This window comes from Cydia strobilella, chromosome 11 (genome assembly GCF_947568885.1).
Source record: "Cydia strobilella chromosome 11, ilCydStro3.1, whole genome shotgun sequence".
In the NCBI taxonomy this organism is placed as follows: Eukaryota; Metazoa; Arthropoda; class Insecta; order Lepidoptera; family Tortricidae; genus Cydia; species Cydia strobilella.
In genome coordinates this window covers 17,789,420-17,808,530 of record NC_086051.1, presented here as the reverse complement: position 1 = coordinate 17,808,530, position 19,111 = coordinate 17,789,420, and the positions used below count along the sequence as shown (strand labels likewise).

Genomic DNA, 19,111 nt, shown 5'->3' with positions numbered 1-19,111 from the left:
GCACGACCCAAGGACTTCTGATTCACCACGACATCTGCGAGTATTTGGACAAAGATTGAATCTACTTTCGACAACTTGGCACTGCTTATTGGACAACGTTTTCTTCCTTACGACGACCCGACCCCTGCGCTGACGCTTGGACTGATAAATTAGTAAATTAAGATCACAGACACCATGGAACCAGAATCTGAAAACGCACGAATGGATCTACAATAATATTACAGGGATGAACTTCAGTGTTTTGTGCCGTCGTGTAAGAAGCGCAGACGAGACTTTACCACGTCGGCTTATTTAAGCATACCAGTCTTTACAAGCGATTTGGTGCCAAGCATTGGAGATATATTGCCCAAAACGCAACTTATATGTATGTGAGGACCATATCAATGTAAGTATTGTTTATAATAATCTACATATGTGGTATTTTCTATAAAAAGGGACCTTGTTATCGATGGCGCTTACGCCATTATAAACGATGCTCCGATATAAATACAATGCCGCGCGACGCTGTGCGGCGTAAGCGCCGTCGACAATAAGGTCCCTTTTCATAGAAAATGTCCCATATTAAGATTGTAGTCTTTAATGTAGGTTCTTTTTGGCTACAAAGTTGCCGTGTTCTTTCGTTAACATCATTATTCTTCATTTGTCAAATATTACATATTTTTTACACATTGCTACTGTAGGTATTACTGTCTAAAATCATAACCCTCTAGCTGCAGTTTAAGGAATGCTGTTTAAAAACTTAAAATCACTTTAAACAAGTTCTTTAAGGCTTGTGTAATTAATTTACTCACAACCACCTTGGATCATTTTGTGTTAGTGACAGTACTGATCTTAAGGCAAACAAACAAACATTTAAAGTAAACATTTTTAAATGTTATTGAACAAAAGTTTTATCGTTTCAGGAAACTGCTTGCAACTGTTTCTTCGAAAGAGACACCTTCCAAAGCCGAGGTTAATACAAACCAAAGTGATCGCCAGCTTGCGGGTACACATGGAACATGTCATACGGCGGTTGAGGGAATCCACATTCTTGGAACCTCACTCGACTGTAAATCATAAACATGTCAAGTATGTAGATGAAGCCGTTTTGATAGCATGTGCTCTAGTAAACTTGCAAGCAGTATAATAAAAATCAAATAATTTTTGTCTCGTTTTATTATATAAATCCACAAATGAATATCCTTTTATCATAAACAAACACTTATCAAATAAATCATTATTAAGTATTAGGGGACATCCTACACAAAGATCGACCTAGCCCCAAACTAAGAAAAGTTTGTAAGTACAGTTGCCATCAGATATATCAGACCGGCTAAAGTTCTCACAAATATCTGAGCACATCTTTATTGTCAAGGAGTGAGTGTATGTGTTCAGATATTTTTGAGCACATCGGCCGCTCCGATATATCTGATGGCGACTGTACTAAGGGTACTAGGAGACGATATACAACATACCAATATAAATAAGTACATACTCATATACATAGAAAACACCCATGAGTCAGGAACAATATCTCTCTTGATTATTCAAAAACTGATGAGAAAGTTGTATTTTATCCACATGTGGGGCAAAGTAATCAGATGCAAATTTTGAGTTGTTTCCTTAGGTTAGCTGGTGGAATTGACTTTTAAATGATGATTTTGAATGATCATTTGGATTTGGTCTTGTTTGATAGTTAATATTTTCTTCGGGTTGGTGTGGTGAAAATTTTTGTGTTTCACTCGGGGGCAAAATTTGTTTAATCCTCATGCTTTGAAACCCTTGCAACGCTCAAAATTCCACTTTAAACAACAACTTTGCCCCCTTGTAAAACAAATAACGATTGCTCAACACACAAATACCAGGGGCCCATTTCTCGAACGGTAAGGTACATACCTGCATCAAACAAGGGCCATTTTAATACAAATCTAAATATTTTGTAGAAATGAAGAACAAGAATAAAACGTAGGTTATTATAGTACTTAATATTCACTTTATTGACCGTCTGAAAAAGTAATTCACTGTGACCCATTCTCCCCTAATTTGAGATTTAGGTATCACTACACTACAATGATTTGAAGTTTGAAAAAAAAAAATACATTCTGAGATTCAGGCATTTAGGCACTAGGTATTCCGTTATAAGATCTAGGAATTTTGGTAAATGAGTAAAATTAAATAAACATTTATAGCGCCCCGGCTTCGCACGGGTTACACAAAACCTTAATGTGGGCTGTACACACTCGTTCTCGGCCTGTCTCGGGGTGTCTCGATAACCGATTCTGTGTGCCGTTGGGCACTTATTATAAGACTTTATTTACCAGCTGATGCAGGGCAATCCTCACTATCACATGATGCATCATTGACATTATTATTTTTTTCGTCTAAGTGAACGGTCACAATATTTTTTTTTTTTTTCTTAATTTTGTCTCCGGTACAACTTTAGCCCGAAGAATACATTCTGTGTTGCTTCTTTTTATTTCGACATAGCCTACATTATTTTCCACATATCCGTTCCTTGATGCCCTAAAACAATAAAAAATGAATGAAGTTAAGGTTTAAGGTGTATATATGTAGACTAAACATTGCAGGTAAAATATAAATAACAAAATGTTTAATGTATAGGTATGTATTTCACTGATACGTAAGTACAGGAGGGCCTTCGCTCCTCTAATTTCGGCGGCATTGTGCTTATCACTGTTATGATAATAATTTAAAATCATAACTAGGTCCATGTGGGGCAAGTTTGTACAATCTGCTCGCATAAACTCGCTCATCCTTCTTGCAAAACTCAGCCCAGGGTCTGCGCAAGGGTCGGGTCGTCGTGAAGGCAAGAAAACGTCCAATATGCAGTGCCAAGTTGTCGAAAGTAGATTTAATCTTTGTCCAAATACTCGCAGATGTCGTGGGGAATCAGAAGTCCGTGGCTCGTGCTGAGGTCGTCGAAAATCTCAATGATAACCATATGATAACACTAAATCGCATCAGAATATGCTTTAGTTATTATTCTGAGGTTATTTTTCGGCAATGACAGCTAAGTGACACTGACAGTTGACTTGACATCGTTTTTTTTTCTATCTCATCAATTAAATCACGTGCACAGGCATTGCAGTGCCTGATCTGCTATTAAACTTCACAAACGTCATCTCGGTCACTTAAAAAAATATATTTAATAAATAATACGAAATAAAAATGAAAGAGCTGCATTTCCGTGATCGTTATGACGAATACTATCGGATAAAAATATAATTTGCCTATCTTCAAAAAACTTTACCTACCCAATTGCATGTAATAAAAAATATTTGTTTAAATTTGAACTCTAATAGCTGTCAATAGAGCTGATCATATCCGCCATATATGGCTTCGTATGCGGTAAAGGGTTTATATAAATATCATTGGTTACAAGTTACAAGAGCCGATCTTAACATTGTTGCCAAATTATACTTAGTGGTTTTCCCATAGGTCTGGGTCGGGTTAGGTCTACATAGGTGAAGTGTGTCTATCGAGACTAGGACCTATTATGAGACGTTACATTATTGCAAATATTGTATTCTATTCTGAGATTGTAGGTACAATTAGGCGATATGGAGTCGACTGGTAACGCCTTATTGCAATAAGTCTGCCTTTGTTGAAAACAAAGTGTAAGAACTCATTTTGTATGGGAAACAGCGCGCCAAGCGGGACGTTTTGGAAACTCAAAATGACCGTTAAGGCAGGCAAACGCGCACGTCACGTCACGCTATCGAATGAAATTTACACTAGGGGTACATTATGTTGGAAGGAGTTAAATGAATTATTTTATTTTAGCCGAGCGCCTAGAAAATATGTACACCAACTGTTACATGAGAAATAAACTTGCCTCGACTAAAGTTGTAGGATCGTATGACCTAGGAGATGCATAAGGCGATTTAGACGACCGGTCTGGCCTAGTGGGTAGTGACCCTGCCCACAGATTAATAAATAGTTACCCCTGCCTGTGAAGCCGATGGTCCTGGGTTCGAACAGATATTTGTTCCTGAGTCATGGGTGTTTTCTATGTATTTAAGTATTTATATATTATATAAGTATATCGTTGTCCCCATAACACAAGCCTCCTGGGGCTTACCGTGGGACTTAGTCAATCTGTGTAAGAATGTTCTATAATATTTATTTATTATTTATTTATTAATAAGGAGCCGGGGCTCCTCCTTTAGGCTTTCTAAATGGGTTTATATGATTAAAGATCTTGCATGAATTGTTCTTAAATCAAAATTAAATATTTGTTGCCCCACAATAAAAACCTTTTTAATCTATTCTTACCTCCTTGCATTCAAATACGGTAAAGTACAAAAAAATAAGTATAGCTTTACGTATCAATGTCATCTTTGAAAATTAAATTGGCTAACGATATAACATGCATTATAAGACCGAAATTTCGAATGGTCCACGGAACATGGCGGATCGTGCTCCAGACATTTATTTTTTATTTCTTGCAAATTTGATAGCATATTATGCAGTAAATGGCAAACGTGACGGTTGCAGTTAATAAAGAATTCTTCTGGAAATGCGAATAACCAATCCTTTGGCCCTCGAATAATCTCGGCCGCCATTATGCTATGTACTGCTGTTCCAGCTATCCGCCAGTGCATCGTGAAGGCCTCGATGGTTGACTGAATATCGACGACTCTAACTAATTACCGTATATCATGCATTAATACTTTGTATTGTGAAGTGTTTTACTAGTAATCTACGCTTACTGTGTTTTGGCAAGGGCCCACGGCCCACTTCATCCAATAAATAAATAAACATGCATGCCATAAATAATATAAAAACCAAGTAAATAAAGTCTAAACAATGAAAGTGCCGCCGCCAGTGGACGCACAATAAGGAATCAATCAGAACCAGTACCCAGTACCTATAATTATATTTTGGTAAGTTATTCCGCATTTCCAATATCACCGAAGAGAATCATTGAGTTATTAATATTGCTGGCCTAGTCAAGGTGACAATCAACCGCCCAAAAATTTTTAACATTTTAATTTTATTTTATAAAATAATGTGAAGTATTTTTATTTTTTCCGGTGGTCAAACGATATAAATTATGATAGCAAAACTAAAATAAAAAATCATGCGTGGAGCTAATTGAGACTTAACAACTTGTTACGGTTTTTAACTGGTTTTGATACGACCTTGAGGACCGTCGCAGTGATTCACTTCATGTCGAATAAGTTGACTAAATGAAAAAAATTGCCTCTAAAACCTCCAAGTTCTCAAACTAACCTCACCGCAGTCTTATGCAATCTAACCATCATTTGACCTTATTACTGTACAGGTCCAGGGGACAAACACCGCAAAAGCAAAAAAAATAATAATCAGAAGCATTCGCATTCCTTAAAGTATTTATTAAAGCTATTATAATTTGTCCTCTGATAAGCGAAGTCCGAAACTTCAGTACCACATAAGGTACCGAAGTCTTTTTCCATTTTATTTCCTATTCCCCACCACGCCGCTAGAAAATGGCGGACTTCGAGTCAGTGTTGCGCGCGATTTTCGACGCGAGCGCACGCCGCACAGCGTTCGAATTTTAAAACGATCGAGACAGTGAACAGTGAATTTTTAAGTTTTTCGGCCAGTGCTGCAGTGAACTTTGGTGTTTACTATTTTATTACAATTTATGGAAGTTTTAAAGGATGTTAGGATAATTGTATCCTGTTTTGTGCAAGTGCTATTGTTTGCTTTGTTGATGCGAACCAGCTGTCAAAACATCTATACTGTCAAGGTGAGTCCGATTGATTTAGGAACCTGTCCTGTTATCGCATTCATTCGCTATTTCGAGTTATCTGTTAGTAGAATTGTCTTAAAATGTAATTGTTATACATTTGTTTTTAGAGAGACTTTATACTTAAACACCACACATTTACTTGCGGATTGTATTGTTGCATCAATGTTAGAAATGTTTACTTAGTTTGCAATATGTTAGATATTTTAGACATGGGATTATATGTATGGCAAAATTTTATGACAAGTAGGAAGTTCCGATATCAATAAACTCAATTATCGAGGCTTTTTTAAATTAAAAAATATTTCATATTGTTGAATGTATAAAAGTTCTCTTTTTCTTTATTTTACAAGTGAATTTAAGACTTGCTATTCATATATTTCCAAAATTATACGCACTTAAATAAAACTTGCAGCGATCACTAGTATATGCACTGCACCCACCTTAACAATTTCTGTTTGGCCCAGTGGTTGACTGGTAGAGAATGCCTCAAGGCATTAAGTCCGTCTTTTGTACTTGTTCTTGTGCAATAAAGTTTAAAATAAATAAATAAATAAATATATGGGAAAAGCATCTATAAATGAGTTTATATGTAGGAAATCCCTACGTGTGATTATTATCATTAAATTTAGTTCCTCAAAACTAAAAAACCGATGTATGGATATTATTAAGACGACTATACACATGACACAAGTCTGTGACTGAGGTAAAAAGTCGAGGTTAGGTCATCGAGGGTATTTTTGGCCGGAACTTGTTTTGCTTTAATAAGACTTTAACGAGCGACTGAGTTTAGTGTACACTTTTTATGTTCGCATTAATTTAATTCTTGTCAGGTTGGTTTTTTTTTTATATTAATATTTTTATTTGTTAGTGTAGGCATAATTTTAGGATATTATGTAGGTAATAGGTATACGTATTTATAGCTAGTTAAAGAATTGTGACTTAGTGTAGGCATAATTTTAGGATATTATGTAGGTAATAGGTACACGTATTTATAGCTAGTTAAAGAATTGTGACTTAGTGTAGGCATAATTTTAGGATATTATGTAGGTAATAGGTACACGTATTTATAGCTAGTTAAAGAATTGTGACTTATTGTAGGCATAATTTTAGGATATTATGTAGGTAATAGGTACACGTATTTATAGCTAGTTAAAGAATTGTGACTTAAATGCGAATTAATTATTGTTTCTGTGAACATAAATTTAAATATGTATATATTATGCATGCCACTGACAGTGAGCTATTTTCTATTGAAAAATTCACCATTCAGATTCAGAATTTTTGTTTATAAACATACATTAATAATAACGTTTACGCGTCAATGTCTTATAACAAAGAAGCAAGTTTATATAATTTATTTGATGTGATTAGCTCAATTATATGTACCTTAAACCTTTAAATTATTAAATTAGTTATACCAGAGAAAAACGCAACGGAGTGAAACATGTCGAGCGTTTTCCGACTTGAAATACGTGACTGACCCTTAATAAATATAATATTATGTCTGTGTCTCACGGATTCACGAAAGTTTTGTTATTAAAATTGACATTACAAAACGCAAAAGTTAATACCTAAAAAAATGAGAGAATAACCCGCTAATCATAGTCCTAGTAGTTTTACCGTTCATTTCTTTTTTTAGAGTTCCGTACCCAAAGGGTAAAAACCCCTATTACTAAGACTCCGCTGTCCGTCTGTCTGTCACCAGTCACCAGGCTGTATCTCATGAACCGTGATAGCTAGATAGTTGAAATTTTCACGGATGATACATTTCTGTTGCCGCTACATACAACAACAAATACTAAAAAGTACGGAACCCTCGTTGGCGAGTACGACTCGCACTTGTCAGGTTTTTTTATTTACCTTTAGAATATACGTAAATAATTGCTGGTTTACTATCAAACAAATATAATTAATCTATTTACACTTGTTTCGTGAATAACAAAAGATTAGCAACCATTCATTCACATTGAAATTCTTTAGAAGCATTGAACAATTCGCCGTGATGCAAGAATGATTTCTCATTGATTCATTGGCCTCAAGATCAATCGAGTGAACTCTGTTAGTAAACATGGAGTTATTGTTAAATGATCAGCCCTGGAGGCCTTTAAATGTTAAATACGTGTGTTGGGGATTAAATCAACTTATTATAATGTGTACTGCGGCTTGATAGGTGATAATCGCACACTTTTACGTGCTTAGTTGATGGCAAATGCAAGGTAATCACGAATTACTTACTATAATTATTTATTTTATCCTAGTAGAAATATTTTTATTCTTAAATTCACACATACCTTTAATAATACAAACCTAAAAAGAAAATACTATTATGGCCGAAATATTAAACAATATTTTTAATACAAGATGAGCATGAAATGGCAACCGAGTGATAATTTCTGGATATTTTAAACATTAAATTAATAAAAATATCGTACCACGATCGCTTTTCTAATTAACCTATGTATACTGATTTAAACTAACACGATTTTCACTCATAAATTTAAAACTTAATCGCGTACAAACTTACGTTTATTAACCTATGTAATTGTAAAAGTCAAATTACGTTTAAAACATGTTTACAGCAAATCCTTTAAAAAGATAACTATCATAATTTTAATTTAATGTATGACAAACTAACACACTATAAGCTCTTAATTATAAAAAAATACAAAAGTCTCAAACACAAGTCAAAAATTACGTTTTCAAAGCTTTGTTGTTCATAATTATGAATTTATTTACTTACTTAGTATTAGTATTATATTGAGGTATCCAGAACTTTCGGTTACCGTATAATTAATTGAGTTTAAATTCAAACAGTAGTACCTACACTGGTAGAGTCCCTGCCAGGTGCCTATGGACAGGGGCCAGGTGCGCGACCGTTTGCGTCACGGACCGTTATATTAGGTGAAAAATACTTATTGCTTCGTCAACTGCATTTGTTTAAAAATATTAAAGCAGGAAAGTAAGAATAAATAAAATTGAAAGGATAAATCAGACAATAAACCATCAAAAGTAAGTTTCCTTGACCTATCGGAAAAACTATTTTTTATTGGGATTAAATGTATTTGCTCGTTTTTATTTTATTAAGAAATTGCCCTTAATGTGTTATAATCGCTCCGATAAACGGGCGTCTTTCCTGTGGACGATATAATTAATGATATGGATACTATACATCTTACTAATCCCTAAGGTTTACCTTAACATCGCATTTCAAAAATCAGAAATCATCGCATTTATTTGTGATAAACTATAACATACAAAAGTATAAAACAACAAAGAAATATAAACATAGAAATAAATAAATAGTTTACCACGAAATGGCCCCGCCTCAACATAATGCTATCCTAAAAGTTAGCGCTGATCTTCCGGCGCTGGCTTATGGTTAAACGTTAAACATGCCTAAATCGTTAATCGGGAGGATTAGAAGTACAGGGGAAAGGCCGTTGCCCTCATGTAAGATACTATATAGGCTACTAAAACATCAAAAAATATTCAAAATTATAACAAGTAAATGCGACCCTAATTACCCAGTGGAAAGTAGAGTGGAAAGTCATTAGAATCGTCTCAAATAAATAATTACTTGTACGAATCACGACCGCCCGAAATGCGCAAGTTAAACGAGCTTTAAAATCAGACGGATTTACTAGAGCGAAGAAATGGGATGGATTTAATTTGATCACTCGCCTACTGATTATTTAATGTTAATAAGAATGGTTACTCTCAGATAAAATGTTAAATTATGTTCCTGGTCTGATTACTTTTGCTCTACAACAAACAAGTTTTTTTTTAACTAACTAAGAACAAGCGGGTATCTCGCTCGTTTTTGCCCAGAACGTGCAAGTTGTGGAATGAGCTACCTTCTGAGGTGTTTCCCTTGCGCTATGACATGGGGTTCTTCAAGAAGCAGGTATTTAGGGTTCTCAAAGGTTGGCAACGCATACGTGGCTCCTCTGATGTTGCTTATGACCATGGGCGGCGATGACTGCTTCCCATGAGGCGGCTCGTCTGCTCGTTTGCTTATTATATTACATTAGAAAAAATCTTATGCATAAATTGTTGCAAAAGTATGCAGTAACTATAACGGGTTGGAAGTGGTTGACTAGGACGTTATTATTTTAAGGATAAGCAAAAGTAATATTTTTGTTTTAATTATCAAAAGTTAAACATAAATTAGGTATAAACAACAAATGTCGCAAATTGTTAGTATTTCTAGATAGGATTCTTGTGTACTAAGTCGAACAAAATGCCTAGACTTTAAAAAAACCGGACAAGTGCGAGTCGGACTCGCCCACCGAAGGTTCCGTACTTTTTAGTATTTGTTGTTATAGCGGCAACAGAAATACATCATCTGTGAAAATTTCAACTGTCTAGCTATCACGGTGCATGAGATACAGCCTGGTGACAGACAGACGGACAGATAGACAGTGGAGTAGAGTTAGTAATAGCATAGAGTAACTTATACTAGAGCGGTACTGTCATAGTAAATTTTGTAACCCCAGTAAATTCGCTGCCATCTGTCGACACACTTTAAAACTAAAAATGAAGATTTATAAAAATACGATAAAATGTATTTAAATATGGATAAATGATTTTTTTTATTTGCATTAATTATTTTTATGATTTTAACCCATGTTCTTTCACTGATATGCGTTAAAATTGTTAAATAACAAACGAAACCGTCAACGCCATCTATACGACAGTAGGCCAAAGCTAGTAGCGCCGTCTGAACGAGAATCAAATTTTCTTGATTTTCGAGGCACGTTTTTTCCTTAGACTGTATCCATCTATTACGGAGTTATATCTATCTTTGGTAATAGGGTCCCGTTTTTACCCTTTGGGTACGGAACCCTAAAAAACTGTGTAGAGCCATAAAGAGTACTAAAAAGGCTTTATCACAGGTCCACTCCTCATAAGCAGATATCACTTTTATATCCCCGCACGCTGACGTTACGCAACACTTTCGCCATTACGGCGGAGCCGGTTTGAGATGACCAATTTGCGAAACTCTGATTAAAAGCAAACGGCCGAAGCAAAAATCTTATAAACATATATGTGCAAAGGTCGTATATATATGTTGGAAGAATTATATATATTTTTGGCGTCCACTCATAGCACGTCTGGTCTCATAGGAAATATTTTAAGGGCTTTGCCCACAAACTGTGAGATTGCGGGCTTTGAGGACGCCAAAAATGCTTTTAAAATTGCTTGCCCGGGAAAACAATTTCCAGACAACCCAAATTCACAAAGGAGTTGGGATAATGTTTACTGTGATTTAACTTACAATATTCTCCTAAACAACTGTACAGGTCCAGACCGCGCGAGGCTTTTGGCGGTCGGAGCCCGGGAAGCGGGTTACTGGCTACATGCCCATCCTTCGCCTAATACTGGTACTTTCTTGGATCCGGCCTCCCTTAGACTGGCGACTGGTTTGCGACTCGGGGTTTCGGTGTGTACGCCACACATATGCTCTTGTGGCACGGACGTGGACCGACTGGGACACCATGGATTATCTTGTCAAAAAAGTGCCGGCCGTTTTTCAAGACATGCGTCGCTTAATGACATAATCCGTCGGTCTCTTGCCACCATCAATGTACCCGCTCTTCTAGAGCCGACTGGCATTATCAGAGATGATGGCAAGAGGCCCGATGGGATGTCCTTGGTTCCTTGGAGCTTGGGACGGATGTTGGTGTGGGATGCTACCTGCGTAGACACACTGGCACCGTCCCACCTCCAACGGACTAATGTAAAAGCGGGCGGAGCGGCGGAAAGCGCCGAAATTTTAAAACGTAATAAATATAGGAGCCGAGGCTCTTTTCGTTCCATTTGGAGTTGAAACTCTAGGTCCATGGGGTCCCAGCGCGCATAAGTTGTTTGCAGAAATCGCGAAGCGTCTGGTTGACGTAATTGGTGACCGAAGAGCTGGCGGCTTTCTCGCACAACGTATCAGCATTGCGATACAGCGGGGAAATGCCGCCAGCATCCTTGGTACAATGCCTCAAGGGCCTATTTTAGATTTAAGCTAGTTATTAATTTCGTTTACGTAGTACCACTGTATATATCTTGTATGTAAATAAATGTTCATAATTAATTTGTTGAAAGATGTATATTGATGTCACTTAAATTTTACTATAGTCGGACTACGCTAAGTTTTCATGCCAAGTACAGTCGCCATCAGATATATCGGAGCGCCCGAGGTGCTCACAAATATCTGAACACGCCTCTATTGTCAGGGCGTTAGAGTGCGTGTTCAGATATTTTGAGCACCTCGGGCGCTCTGATATATCTGATGGCGACTGTACTACGTCAAGTATGGAGATTATACGGATACACATTCTTAGGCCCACTTGCACCATCCCACTAACCCGGCGATAACCGGTTAAACTGTTTAACCCAGTGTCGAATTGTACAGGTAACCATGGTAACTCCAGGTTTAACCGGTTAACCCCGGGTTAGTGGAATGGTGCAAGCGGGCCTTAGTGTAAAGTTTGTGTAGTTAATTTACATTCGCTTTCGAGTTGTATTTCATAGAAAATAAGAATATGTACTTAAGTAACTAATACTAAAAATTTATAAAACTACCATTCCAGTTTAAACACTTGAACACTAAATAGTATGTTACTTGTGGAACTCCGGAATACCTTTACCTACCGAAGTCTTCGAGAGGCGCAAATCCACATATAATTTATTTACGGATGTATCTTTGACATCCGCTTTTTTTCTAAGTATTGACTAATGTTGAATTTTTTTACCTGGTAGGTAGCCACCCGTACCCGTACCACGAGTCACTGACAGTGTTAATACTGACATACACGCTAACTTCTACGTAATTTACCTCCTTATAAAAGTTTAGCGAGGAAATGCTGCCAGCATCTACGGCACCATGCCGCAGGGGAATAGTTTTTAATTATTTATTTTAATATTAGTTTTATTTATTTTTAGTTTTAGTTTCTAAATTTTATAAGTTAGTTTTTTTTATACATCTCGCTCACACTAATATGCCAGTACGAGCGAGATGCATAGAAAGTAAGTTACGTTCACGCTATTAGCGTTTATGTATTCTTCGTAGTCGTATTTATTTATATTAAGTAGCCTGTGACATTCAGACGGACACGCGGAAACAGCTAAACTGAAGCCATAAGAATTCCTAGTTAAACATCAAATTCTATAACCACTAATTTCTATACAAGTATCTCTCCTTTAATAGCTCCCATAAATTACACCTACCCTTATCTGCTTTTTTGATCTAAGTATAAATTGACGCCTTAAGTTGACATGTACGTTTTTTACGGACGCCTATATATGTCCTAATAGGTGTTTGAATAAGGCATAGCATCATGTCGGGACTTTAATTGCTTGCCGAGTATCAATTACTTGTGAGATAAGGATCACTACCGGAGTTTTTAGATACGAGTAGGATCAAGATAACCGCATCTGCGGGTGCTAGAGGAAACATTAGATCTTGGGAAAGTTAGGACTGCGTTCTTCAGATTTTAAAGTTAAAATTTAAATTTTGGCTTTATAGAGTTAACATTAAGGAAAGGCAATTTGCAAATAGATACATACACATATTTATTACGAAAGGACAATTTTGTAAATATTTATTTCGTTTTAGATACGCACCGGCAACCGTAATAAATAATAATAACAAAGCTAGGGACTGCTGGTTTGCTGCTACCTATAACCTCCTGCTAATAAAATAACCCTCAATGAAACTTAAATCATTATTATGAAATAAAACTATGAAAACGGATTATATCGCGTATATTGAATTTATAATACATCCCGACGTGTCGAACTCTTTACAGCGTTCGTGGTCAACGCGTGACTGAGGAAAAATTACAAAGTGCAAAAATACCCACATACTAAAATAATGAACAATCATAGACTACAAACTTTAAGGCTGGTTGTACATGCAAAATCGGTTCATAAGGCTAGTTATACACTACAATTATTTTCAAGTAAAGATATATATATATACGCGATAAAAACTACGCCGGCTCCAACCCTACACCACGGACCCGAGAAGATTTAATTCCCTCCTAAATTGTAGGAGGGTATCCCAATATGGGACCGGCAACAAACTCGGCGGGACACATCTTTTCAAAACATCAGAATGTCTAGCATCATCCAACACTAAGGTCTCACAGTCTATTTCTCGCTTGCTCCTTTATCAGATGGACTACAGGATCCCAAGCTGGTGGTAGAGAAAAGCCATCTTCCCTATTAAATAATCCGTATTCGTATCTATTATATAATCCCTTTTCATAGTTTTATTTCATGAGTAACTATCGCGGTAACCGAAGACAATATTAAATAAATTCAATTTAATTTTTGATACCCTTGATACATATTATATATGTAGACTGCAGGTTTTTTTTTGCATGGTGGGCCGCGAGAAATCGAGATTTTAGAAGAACATTTCTTAGTTTTATAAGAATCTGTCTTTGTTCTTCGTCTTTTGAGTCGTGAGTCATATCTCTTCCAACACTAACTAGATAAGTTAAACTATTACTGACCTTAAATAAAAGCGATTTACACAACCTAAACGATTAAAGCAAACCAGCCGGCCTAGCCAAGGTGACAATCGCTATCGCTTCGCCATCGAATCGCTTTGTGTCTCTCTTTCACTCTTCCATATTAGTGTGACAGTGACAGTTGCGTTTCGTTCGCTACGTAGCGTTAGCGATTGGCATGTTGTCTACGAGGCCAGATCATTATTCTCCAATGATCTCTGATGAATTTATTCATTTATTCATGAATAATCTGTGACATTTGTGCGAAGGTCGACACCTTGCTTCCTACCTGCCTTCACTTCATGATCATCATCAATCACTTTGTTAATTTGACATTGGAACAAAGCTTTTAATTTAAGTAATGATTTTAGGCGATAGTTAGTCGATTTGTTAAGTTCGTTGACAGTTAGAACAAAAATTTGACAGTTCCGAACAACTGACAGGCCGATATCGTCCGGCGGACTGATAGTCAGTGGGCCCCTTAAGTATTCTGCCAGTTAGTTAAGGTTATAAATTGGATAAAAATGAAGTTTTGCATTATTTAACCTTTTAGCCGCAATGATTATTATTTTACGTAACTCGCAATATCAAATTAAATCGAAGGTGAATTTTAAAATGTGCGCCTTGGTCTAGTGATTGTAATAATGATGAATGATGATATGATTCACCTATTATTTGCAGAAATACTGTAAACTAATTATTGTTGGTTTACGCAGAGTTGCTGTTAGTGTTGATTTAATATTTTACTTTTATTATTAGCCATCGAACAACACGTATCTGGTTAATAAATATTAAATAATTAAATTATGGTGGATATACTCGTTGTCAACGGGTAAGTCTAAGTAGAGCGCCGGGCCGGTATGGGTATCCATTAATTACGTCACACGAATTTCAAGGTTTTTTGACCCCTCCCCCCTCCTTGTCACACTTGGTCACATTTGGCAAACCCCTCCCCCCTGGTGTGACGTTAAACGATTAAAAACGATTATCGTTCCAAAAACTTGTTATTTAACTGTACAGCGAATAAAATATTTTAAATAATGTGACGTCACAAAGTTTGTGACTCCCCCCCCCTCCCCCTTGTCACAACATGTCACATTTTCTTGACCCCCTCCCCCCCTTAACGTGTGATGTAATAAATGGATGACCCCTATCCCGTAGTCACGAATTCAAGTATTACTCGAGACGAGACAGTGTATTATTTCAACTCTCCTTTATTTCGTTACTGCTTGATAAAAAATCAATTTCCAACCAGGTGAATAGCTTTCGTCTTCTAGTAGTTACCCACAACACCAGCTATTTTGAGTTTTCCGTGGTACAGTAGCTATCAGATATATCGGAGCGGCCGAGGTGCTCACAAATACAAATATCTGAACACGCCTCTATTGTCAAGGCGCTAGGTGCGTGTTCAGATATTTGTGAGCACCTCGGCCGCTCTGATATATCTGATGGCGACTGTACTAAGGAGATCTGTGTAAAATTGTCCTATAATATTTATTTATTTAATTTCCTTTGAAGACCTTTGTAAACAATTTTATCTGCGACACGTTTTCGAACGTTACCTTGATCTAAGCATTTCGATAAAGGCGCTACTCCATTATACAAATTGGGGCTGCACTCGACATAATGCCGCGGGCTGGCAGGAAAAGTGGAGCAGGGAGACATAGTGATGTGCTGTAACCGGTATTCTTATTTTATTTTATTTTATACGGGAATATTGCCGGTTGTAAAAAAAAAGACATTTATTTTAGGTTAGACAGTAGGTTTTAAAAAAACCGGCCAAGTGCGAGACGGACTCGCGCACGAAGGGTTCCGTACCATTACTCAAAAAACGGCAAGTAAGAAAGTATTAGCAGGCGTACAGTACTGTCACACTTGGGACTGTCTCCAGCATAGACATAGTATATACAAGTAATAGACGCGCCACCGAGCGACCGGGGGTAAGAGAAATAATATTCATATAAAATTTGGGCAGCATAGGGTTTTTCTCTTTCACTCTTATAAATTTCGGTATTTCGCCATCACCTATGATTGCACCCGGTCGGTGATAAGGACATAGCATGGCACTATTTTCTCTTTCCTCTTATAGAATCGCAATAAGACTATCTTTCTCTATCAAAGAGTGTCAGGCCCTTGGCACCCGGTCTCCAGATATCTTATTGCCAGCAATATTTCCCATTATACCCGGCTATGGCACGTCACTAGTCATCGTGTGCGGCGTGCCTTACCCGTGACGTGACTAAAATATAATAATTATATTTTTCGTCATGACGGGATGACGCTTGATAATTCTTGGGTGGGCTTTTAATAAAACAGTAATTTCTAGTTCTGTTTGACTTTTGATGATTCGTTACGCTTTTGTTTTGTGATGGCTTAGTTTTTATTCGTTTTATTTAGTATGTAGTTTCTTAAAACATAGGCACGTGTGTGTGATATTATAAAAATGAGAATGTATGCAAATTAAATTATTGCAATTGGTTTTTTAAAGATGTTATTTGGCATTAGTTAGGTAATTTGAAATGTGTTCATGAAATAAAACTATGAAAACGGATTATATCGCGTATATTGAATTTATAATACATCCCGACGTTTCGAACTCTTACGAACGCTGTAAAGAGTTCGAAACGTCGGGATGTATTATAAATTCAATATACGCGATATAATCCGTTTTCATAGTTTTATTTCATGAGTAACTATCGCGGTAACCGAAGACAATATTTTGAAATGTGTTTTTATTTAGTTATTTTTTTATTGTGTAAATCTTATGTAGTTCTTACATACTAGATCAAATTAAAAAAATACACTATACGTAATTCACTTTTCATGTACTTTTAGCAATAAATGAAGATGGAGTAATGTTTCTTCTTCTTCTTCCTCCCGTTATCCCGGCATTTTCGCCACGGCTCCTGGGAGCCTGGGGTCCGCTTGGTAACTAATCCCGAGAATTGGCGTAGGCACTAGTTAATGTTTAAGAAATAATAAATAACGATATAAAATTATTAGAATAAAACATTTAGTGCCAATGTGGAAACACTGACCTGGTTTAAAAATAAAATAAATTCTTCGAATAAACACCGTTTTAGAATTTAAGAAGCAGTATACAAAACGAAAATCGCTAAAAAAGAATTATTTATTTTGTAGAACATTTAGATGTTGACAGTAACATCGATATATTTAATTGTCGATGTTACTGTCAACATCGACAATTTATATCGATATATTTTGCTACGTCACTTTTTAGTATAAGTGCCCCGAACTATCTCAGGTTTGGTCATTAGATTATCTAATGTTTATTTATTTTATTTATTTATTTGTTTTATTTGTTCAACATAGGTAAGTTACAAGATGTAAAATGTCATTTTTCCTACATTCCGTTGATCGCATGCGTTAAACGCTGCGTTTATATTATTGCATAAAAAACCGCGCGCTTTACATTTTCCGTACGATTTAGCTAATATGTATTTATAAGTTAAGCTTACAAAATGTCAAGGATTACTCAATAAATATCTAGTTTATTTGACATTTATTTTCTAATCCGCATAATGTTGCGTTACCGTATTAATTTGAAATATTTATGAAGATGCAGGTGGTTTTACATCAGTTACATAAATAATAAGGTAATTAATTATACTAAAAATAATTAAAATTTAAATTTATAGATTATATTATTAAATTAACCTTTATTAAAATTAATGGAAGGTGCATACCTACCCATAAACAAAACTTAAATAATTATATCTTATTATAATTATAACTGCTAAAAATAACGTTACTTTTATTCAATATCAATTATTATTAGAATTTTCCCAAGAAATAAAAACCGGCCAAGTGCGAGTCGGACTCGCGTTCCAAGGGTTCCGTACATTATTTTTTTTTTTAAATGTACCTATTTTTTTTGTGAAACGTAAGATGTCTTTAAAAAATCCGTAGGTGTCGGATAAAATCTAAGTAATTAAGTACGACTCACGCTGCACATTTCTAATAGGTTTTCCTGTGATCTATAGGGAAAGAGCTGTTTTGTATAATTTTTTTCAATTTTTTAGACCCAGTCGTTTCGGAGACAAAGTAGGGAATGGTCATTTTTTGGCTATTTTCTTAAATAGGTAGCTTACTAAACTATTTATTTTAAAATTACAAAAAAAAATATATTTGAAATTCTCATAACGAGCTCATTCATTTGATATGTAACACGATATAGTTTAAAAACTTTATCTTTTAATTTTATCATAAGCTGTAACAGACGGACAGACAGACAGACGCACGAGTGATCCTATGAGGGTTCCGTTTTTTCCTTTTGAGGTACGGAACCCTAAAAAATGATAGTTTTATCTCAAAAATCGTCAGTTTAGTCAGGCACGTTAAATACTTGCCTAATGTATGTAAATGTCTTTTAACGCTTTGATACAATCTGTACCATATTGTGGTACAATGCCGGTATTTTTATTGTTTCCCAGACACTGTTATGCAACTTATCGCGTCATTTTATCAGACTTTCATTTTTATTCCGTTTGGGTTATTGTTTAAATGCTGTTTTTTGGAATTTCTTATGACGATAATATTTATTACATAGGGCAGGGGTCGGCAACCTTTTAGCAGCCAAGGTCCACATAGTAATTAACGAAATTGACGGGGTATTTATCAGGTATTGTCGTTTGTCAAAATTACATACAAAATAGCCACAGGGAGGCTCGCGGGCCGCAAGTGACAGGTTCGCGGGCCACATGCGGCCCGCGGGCCGCCTGTTGCCGACCCCTATAGGGCAGGGCTACGATTTAGGAAACCTAAAGTTGTTTCTATTAACATATGTGCCATTTTCATCCAAAAGGGTACTTATTGTCGGTTGTCAATAAGGCGCTATTTCCAT

The 19,111-nt window shown here is 36.1% G+C and overlaps 1 protein-coding gene across 1 annotated transcript in view; it reads left to right on the top strand.

Annotated features, from left to right (window-relative positions):
* The first annotated feature begins 5,480 nt into the window (after positions 1–5,480).
* The window catches only part of LOC134745662 (uncharacterized), a 194,189-nt gene continuing 180,558 nt past the window's right edge, over positions 5,481–19,111 (top strand). The window contains exon 1 of the mRNA XM_063679784.1: positions 5,481–5,734. The gene's annotated coding sequence lies outside the window, so the exon portion shown is untranslated. The remainder of the gene's footprint in view (positions 5,735–19,111) is intronic.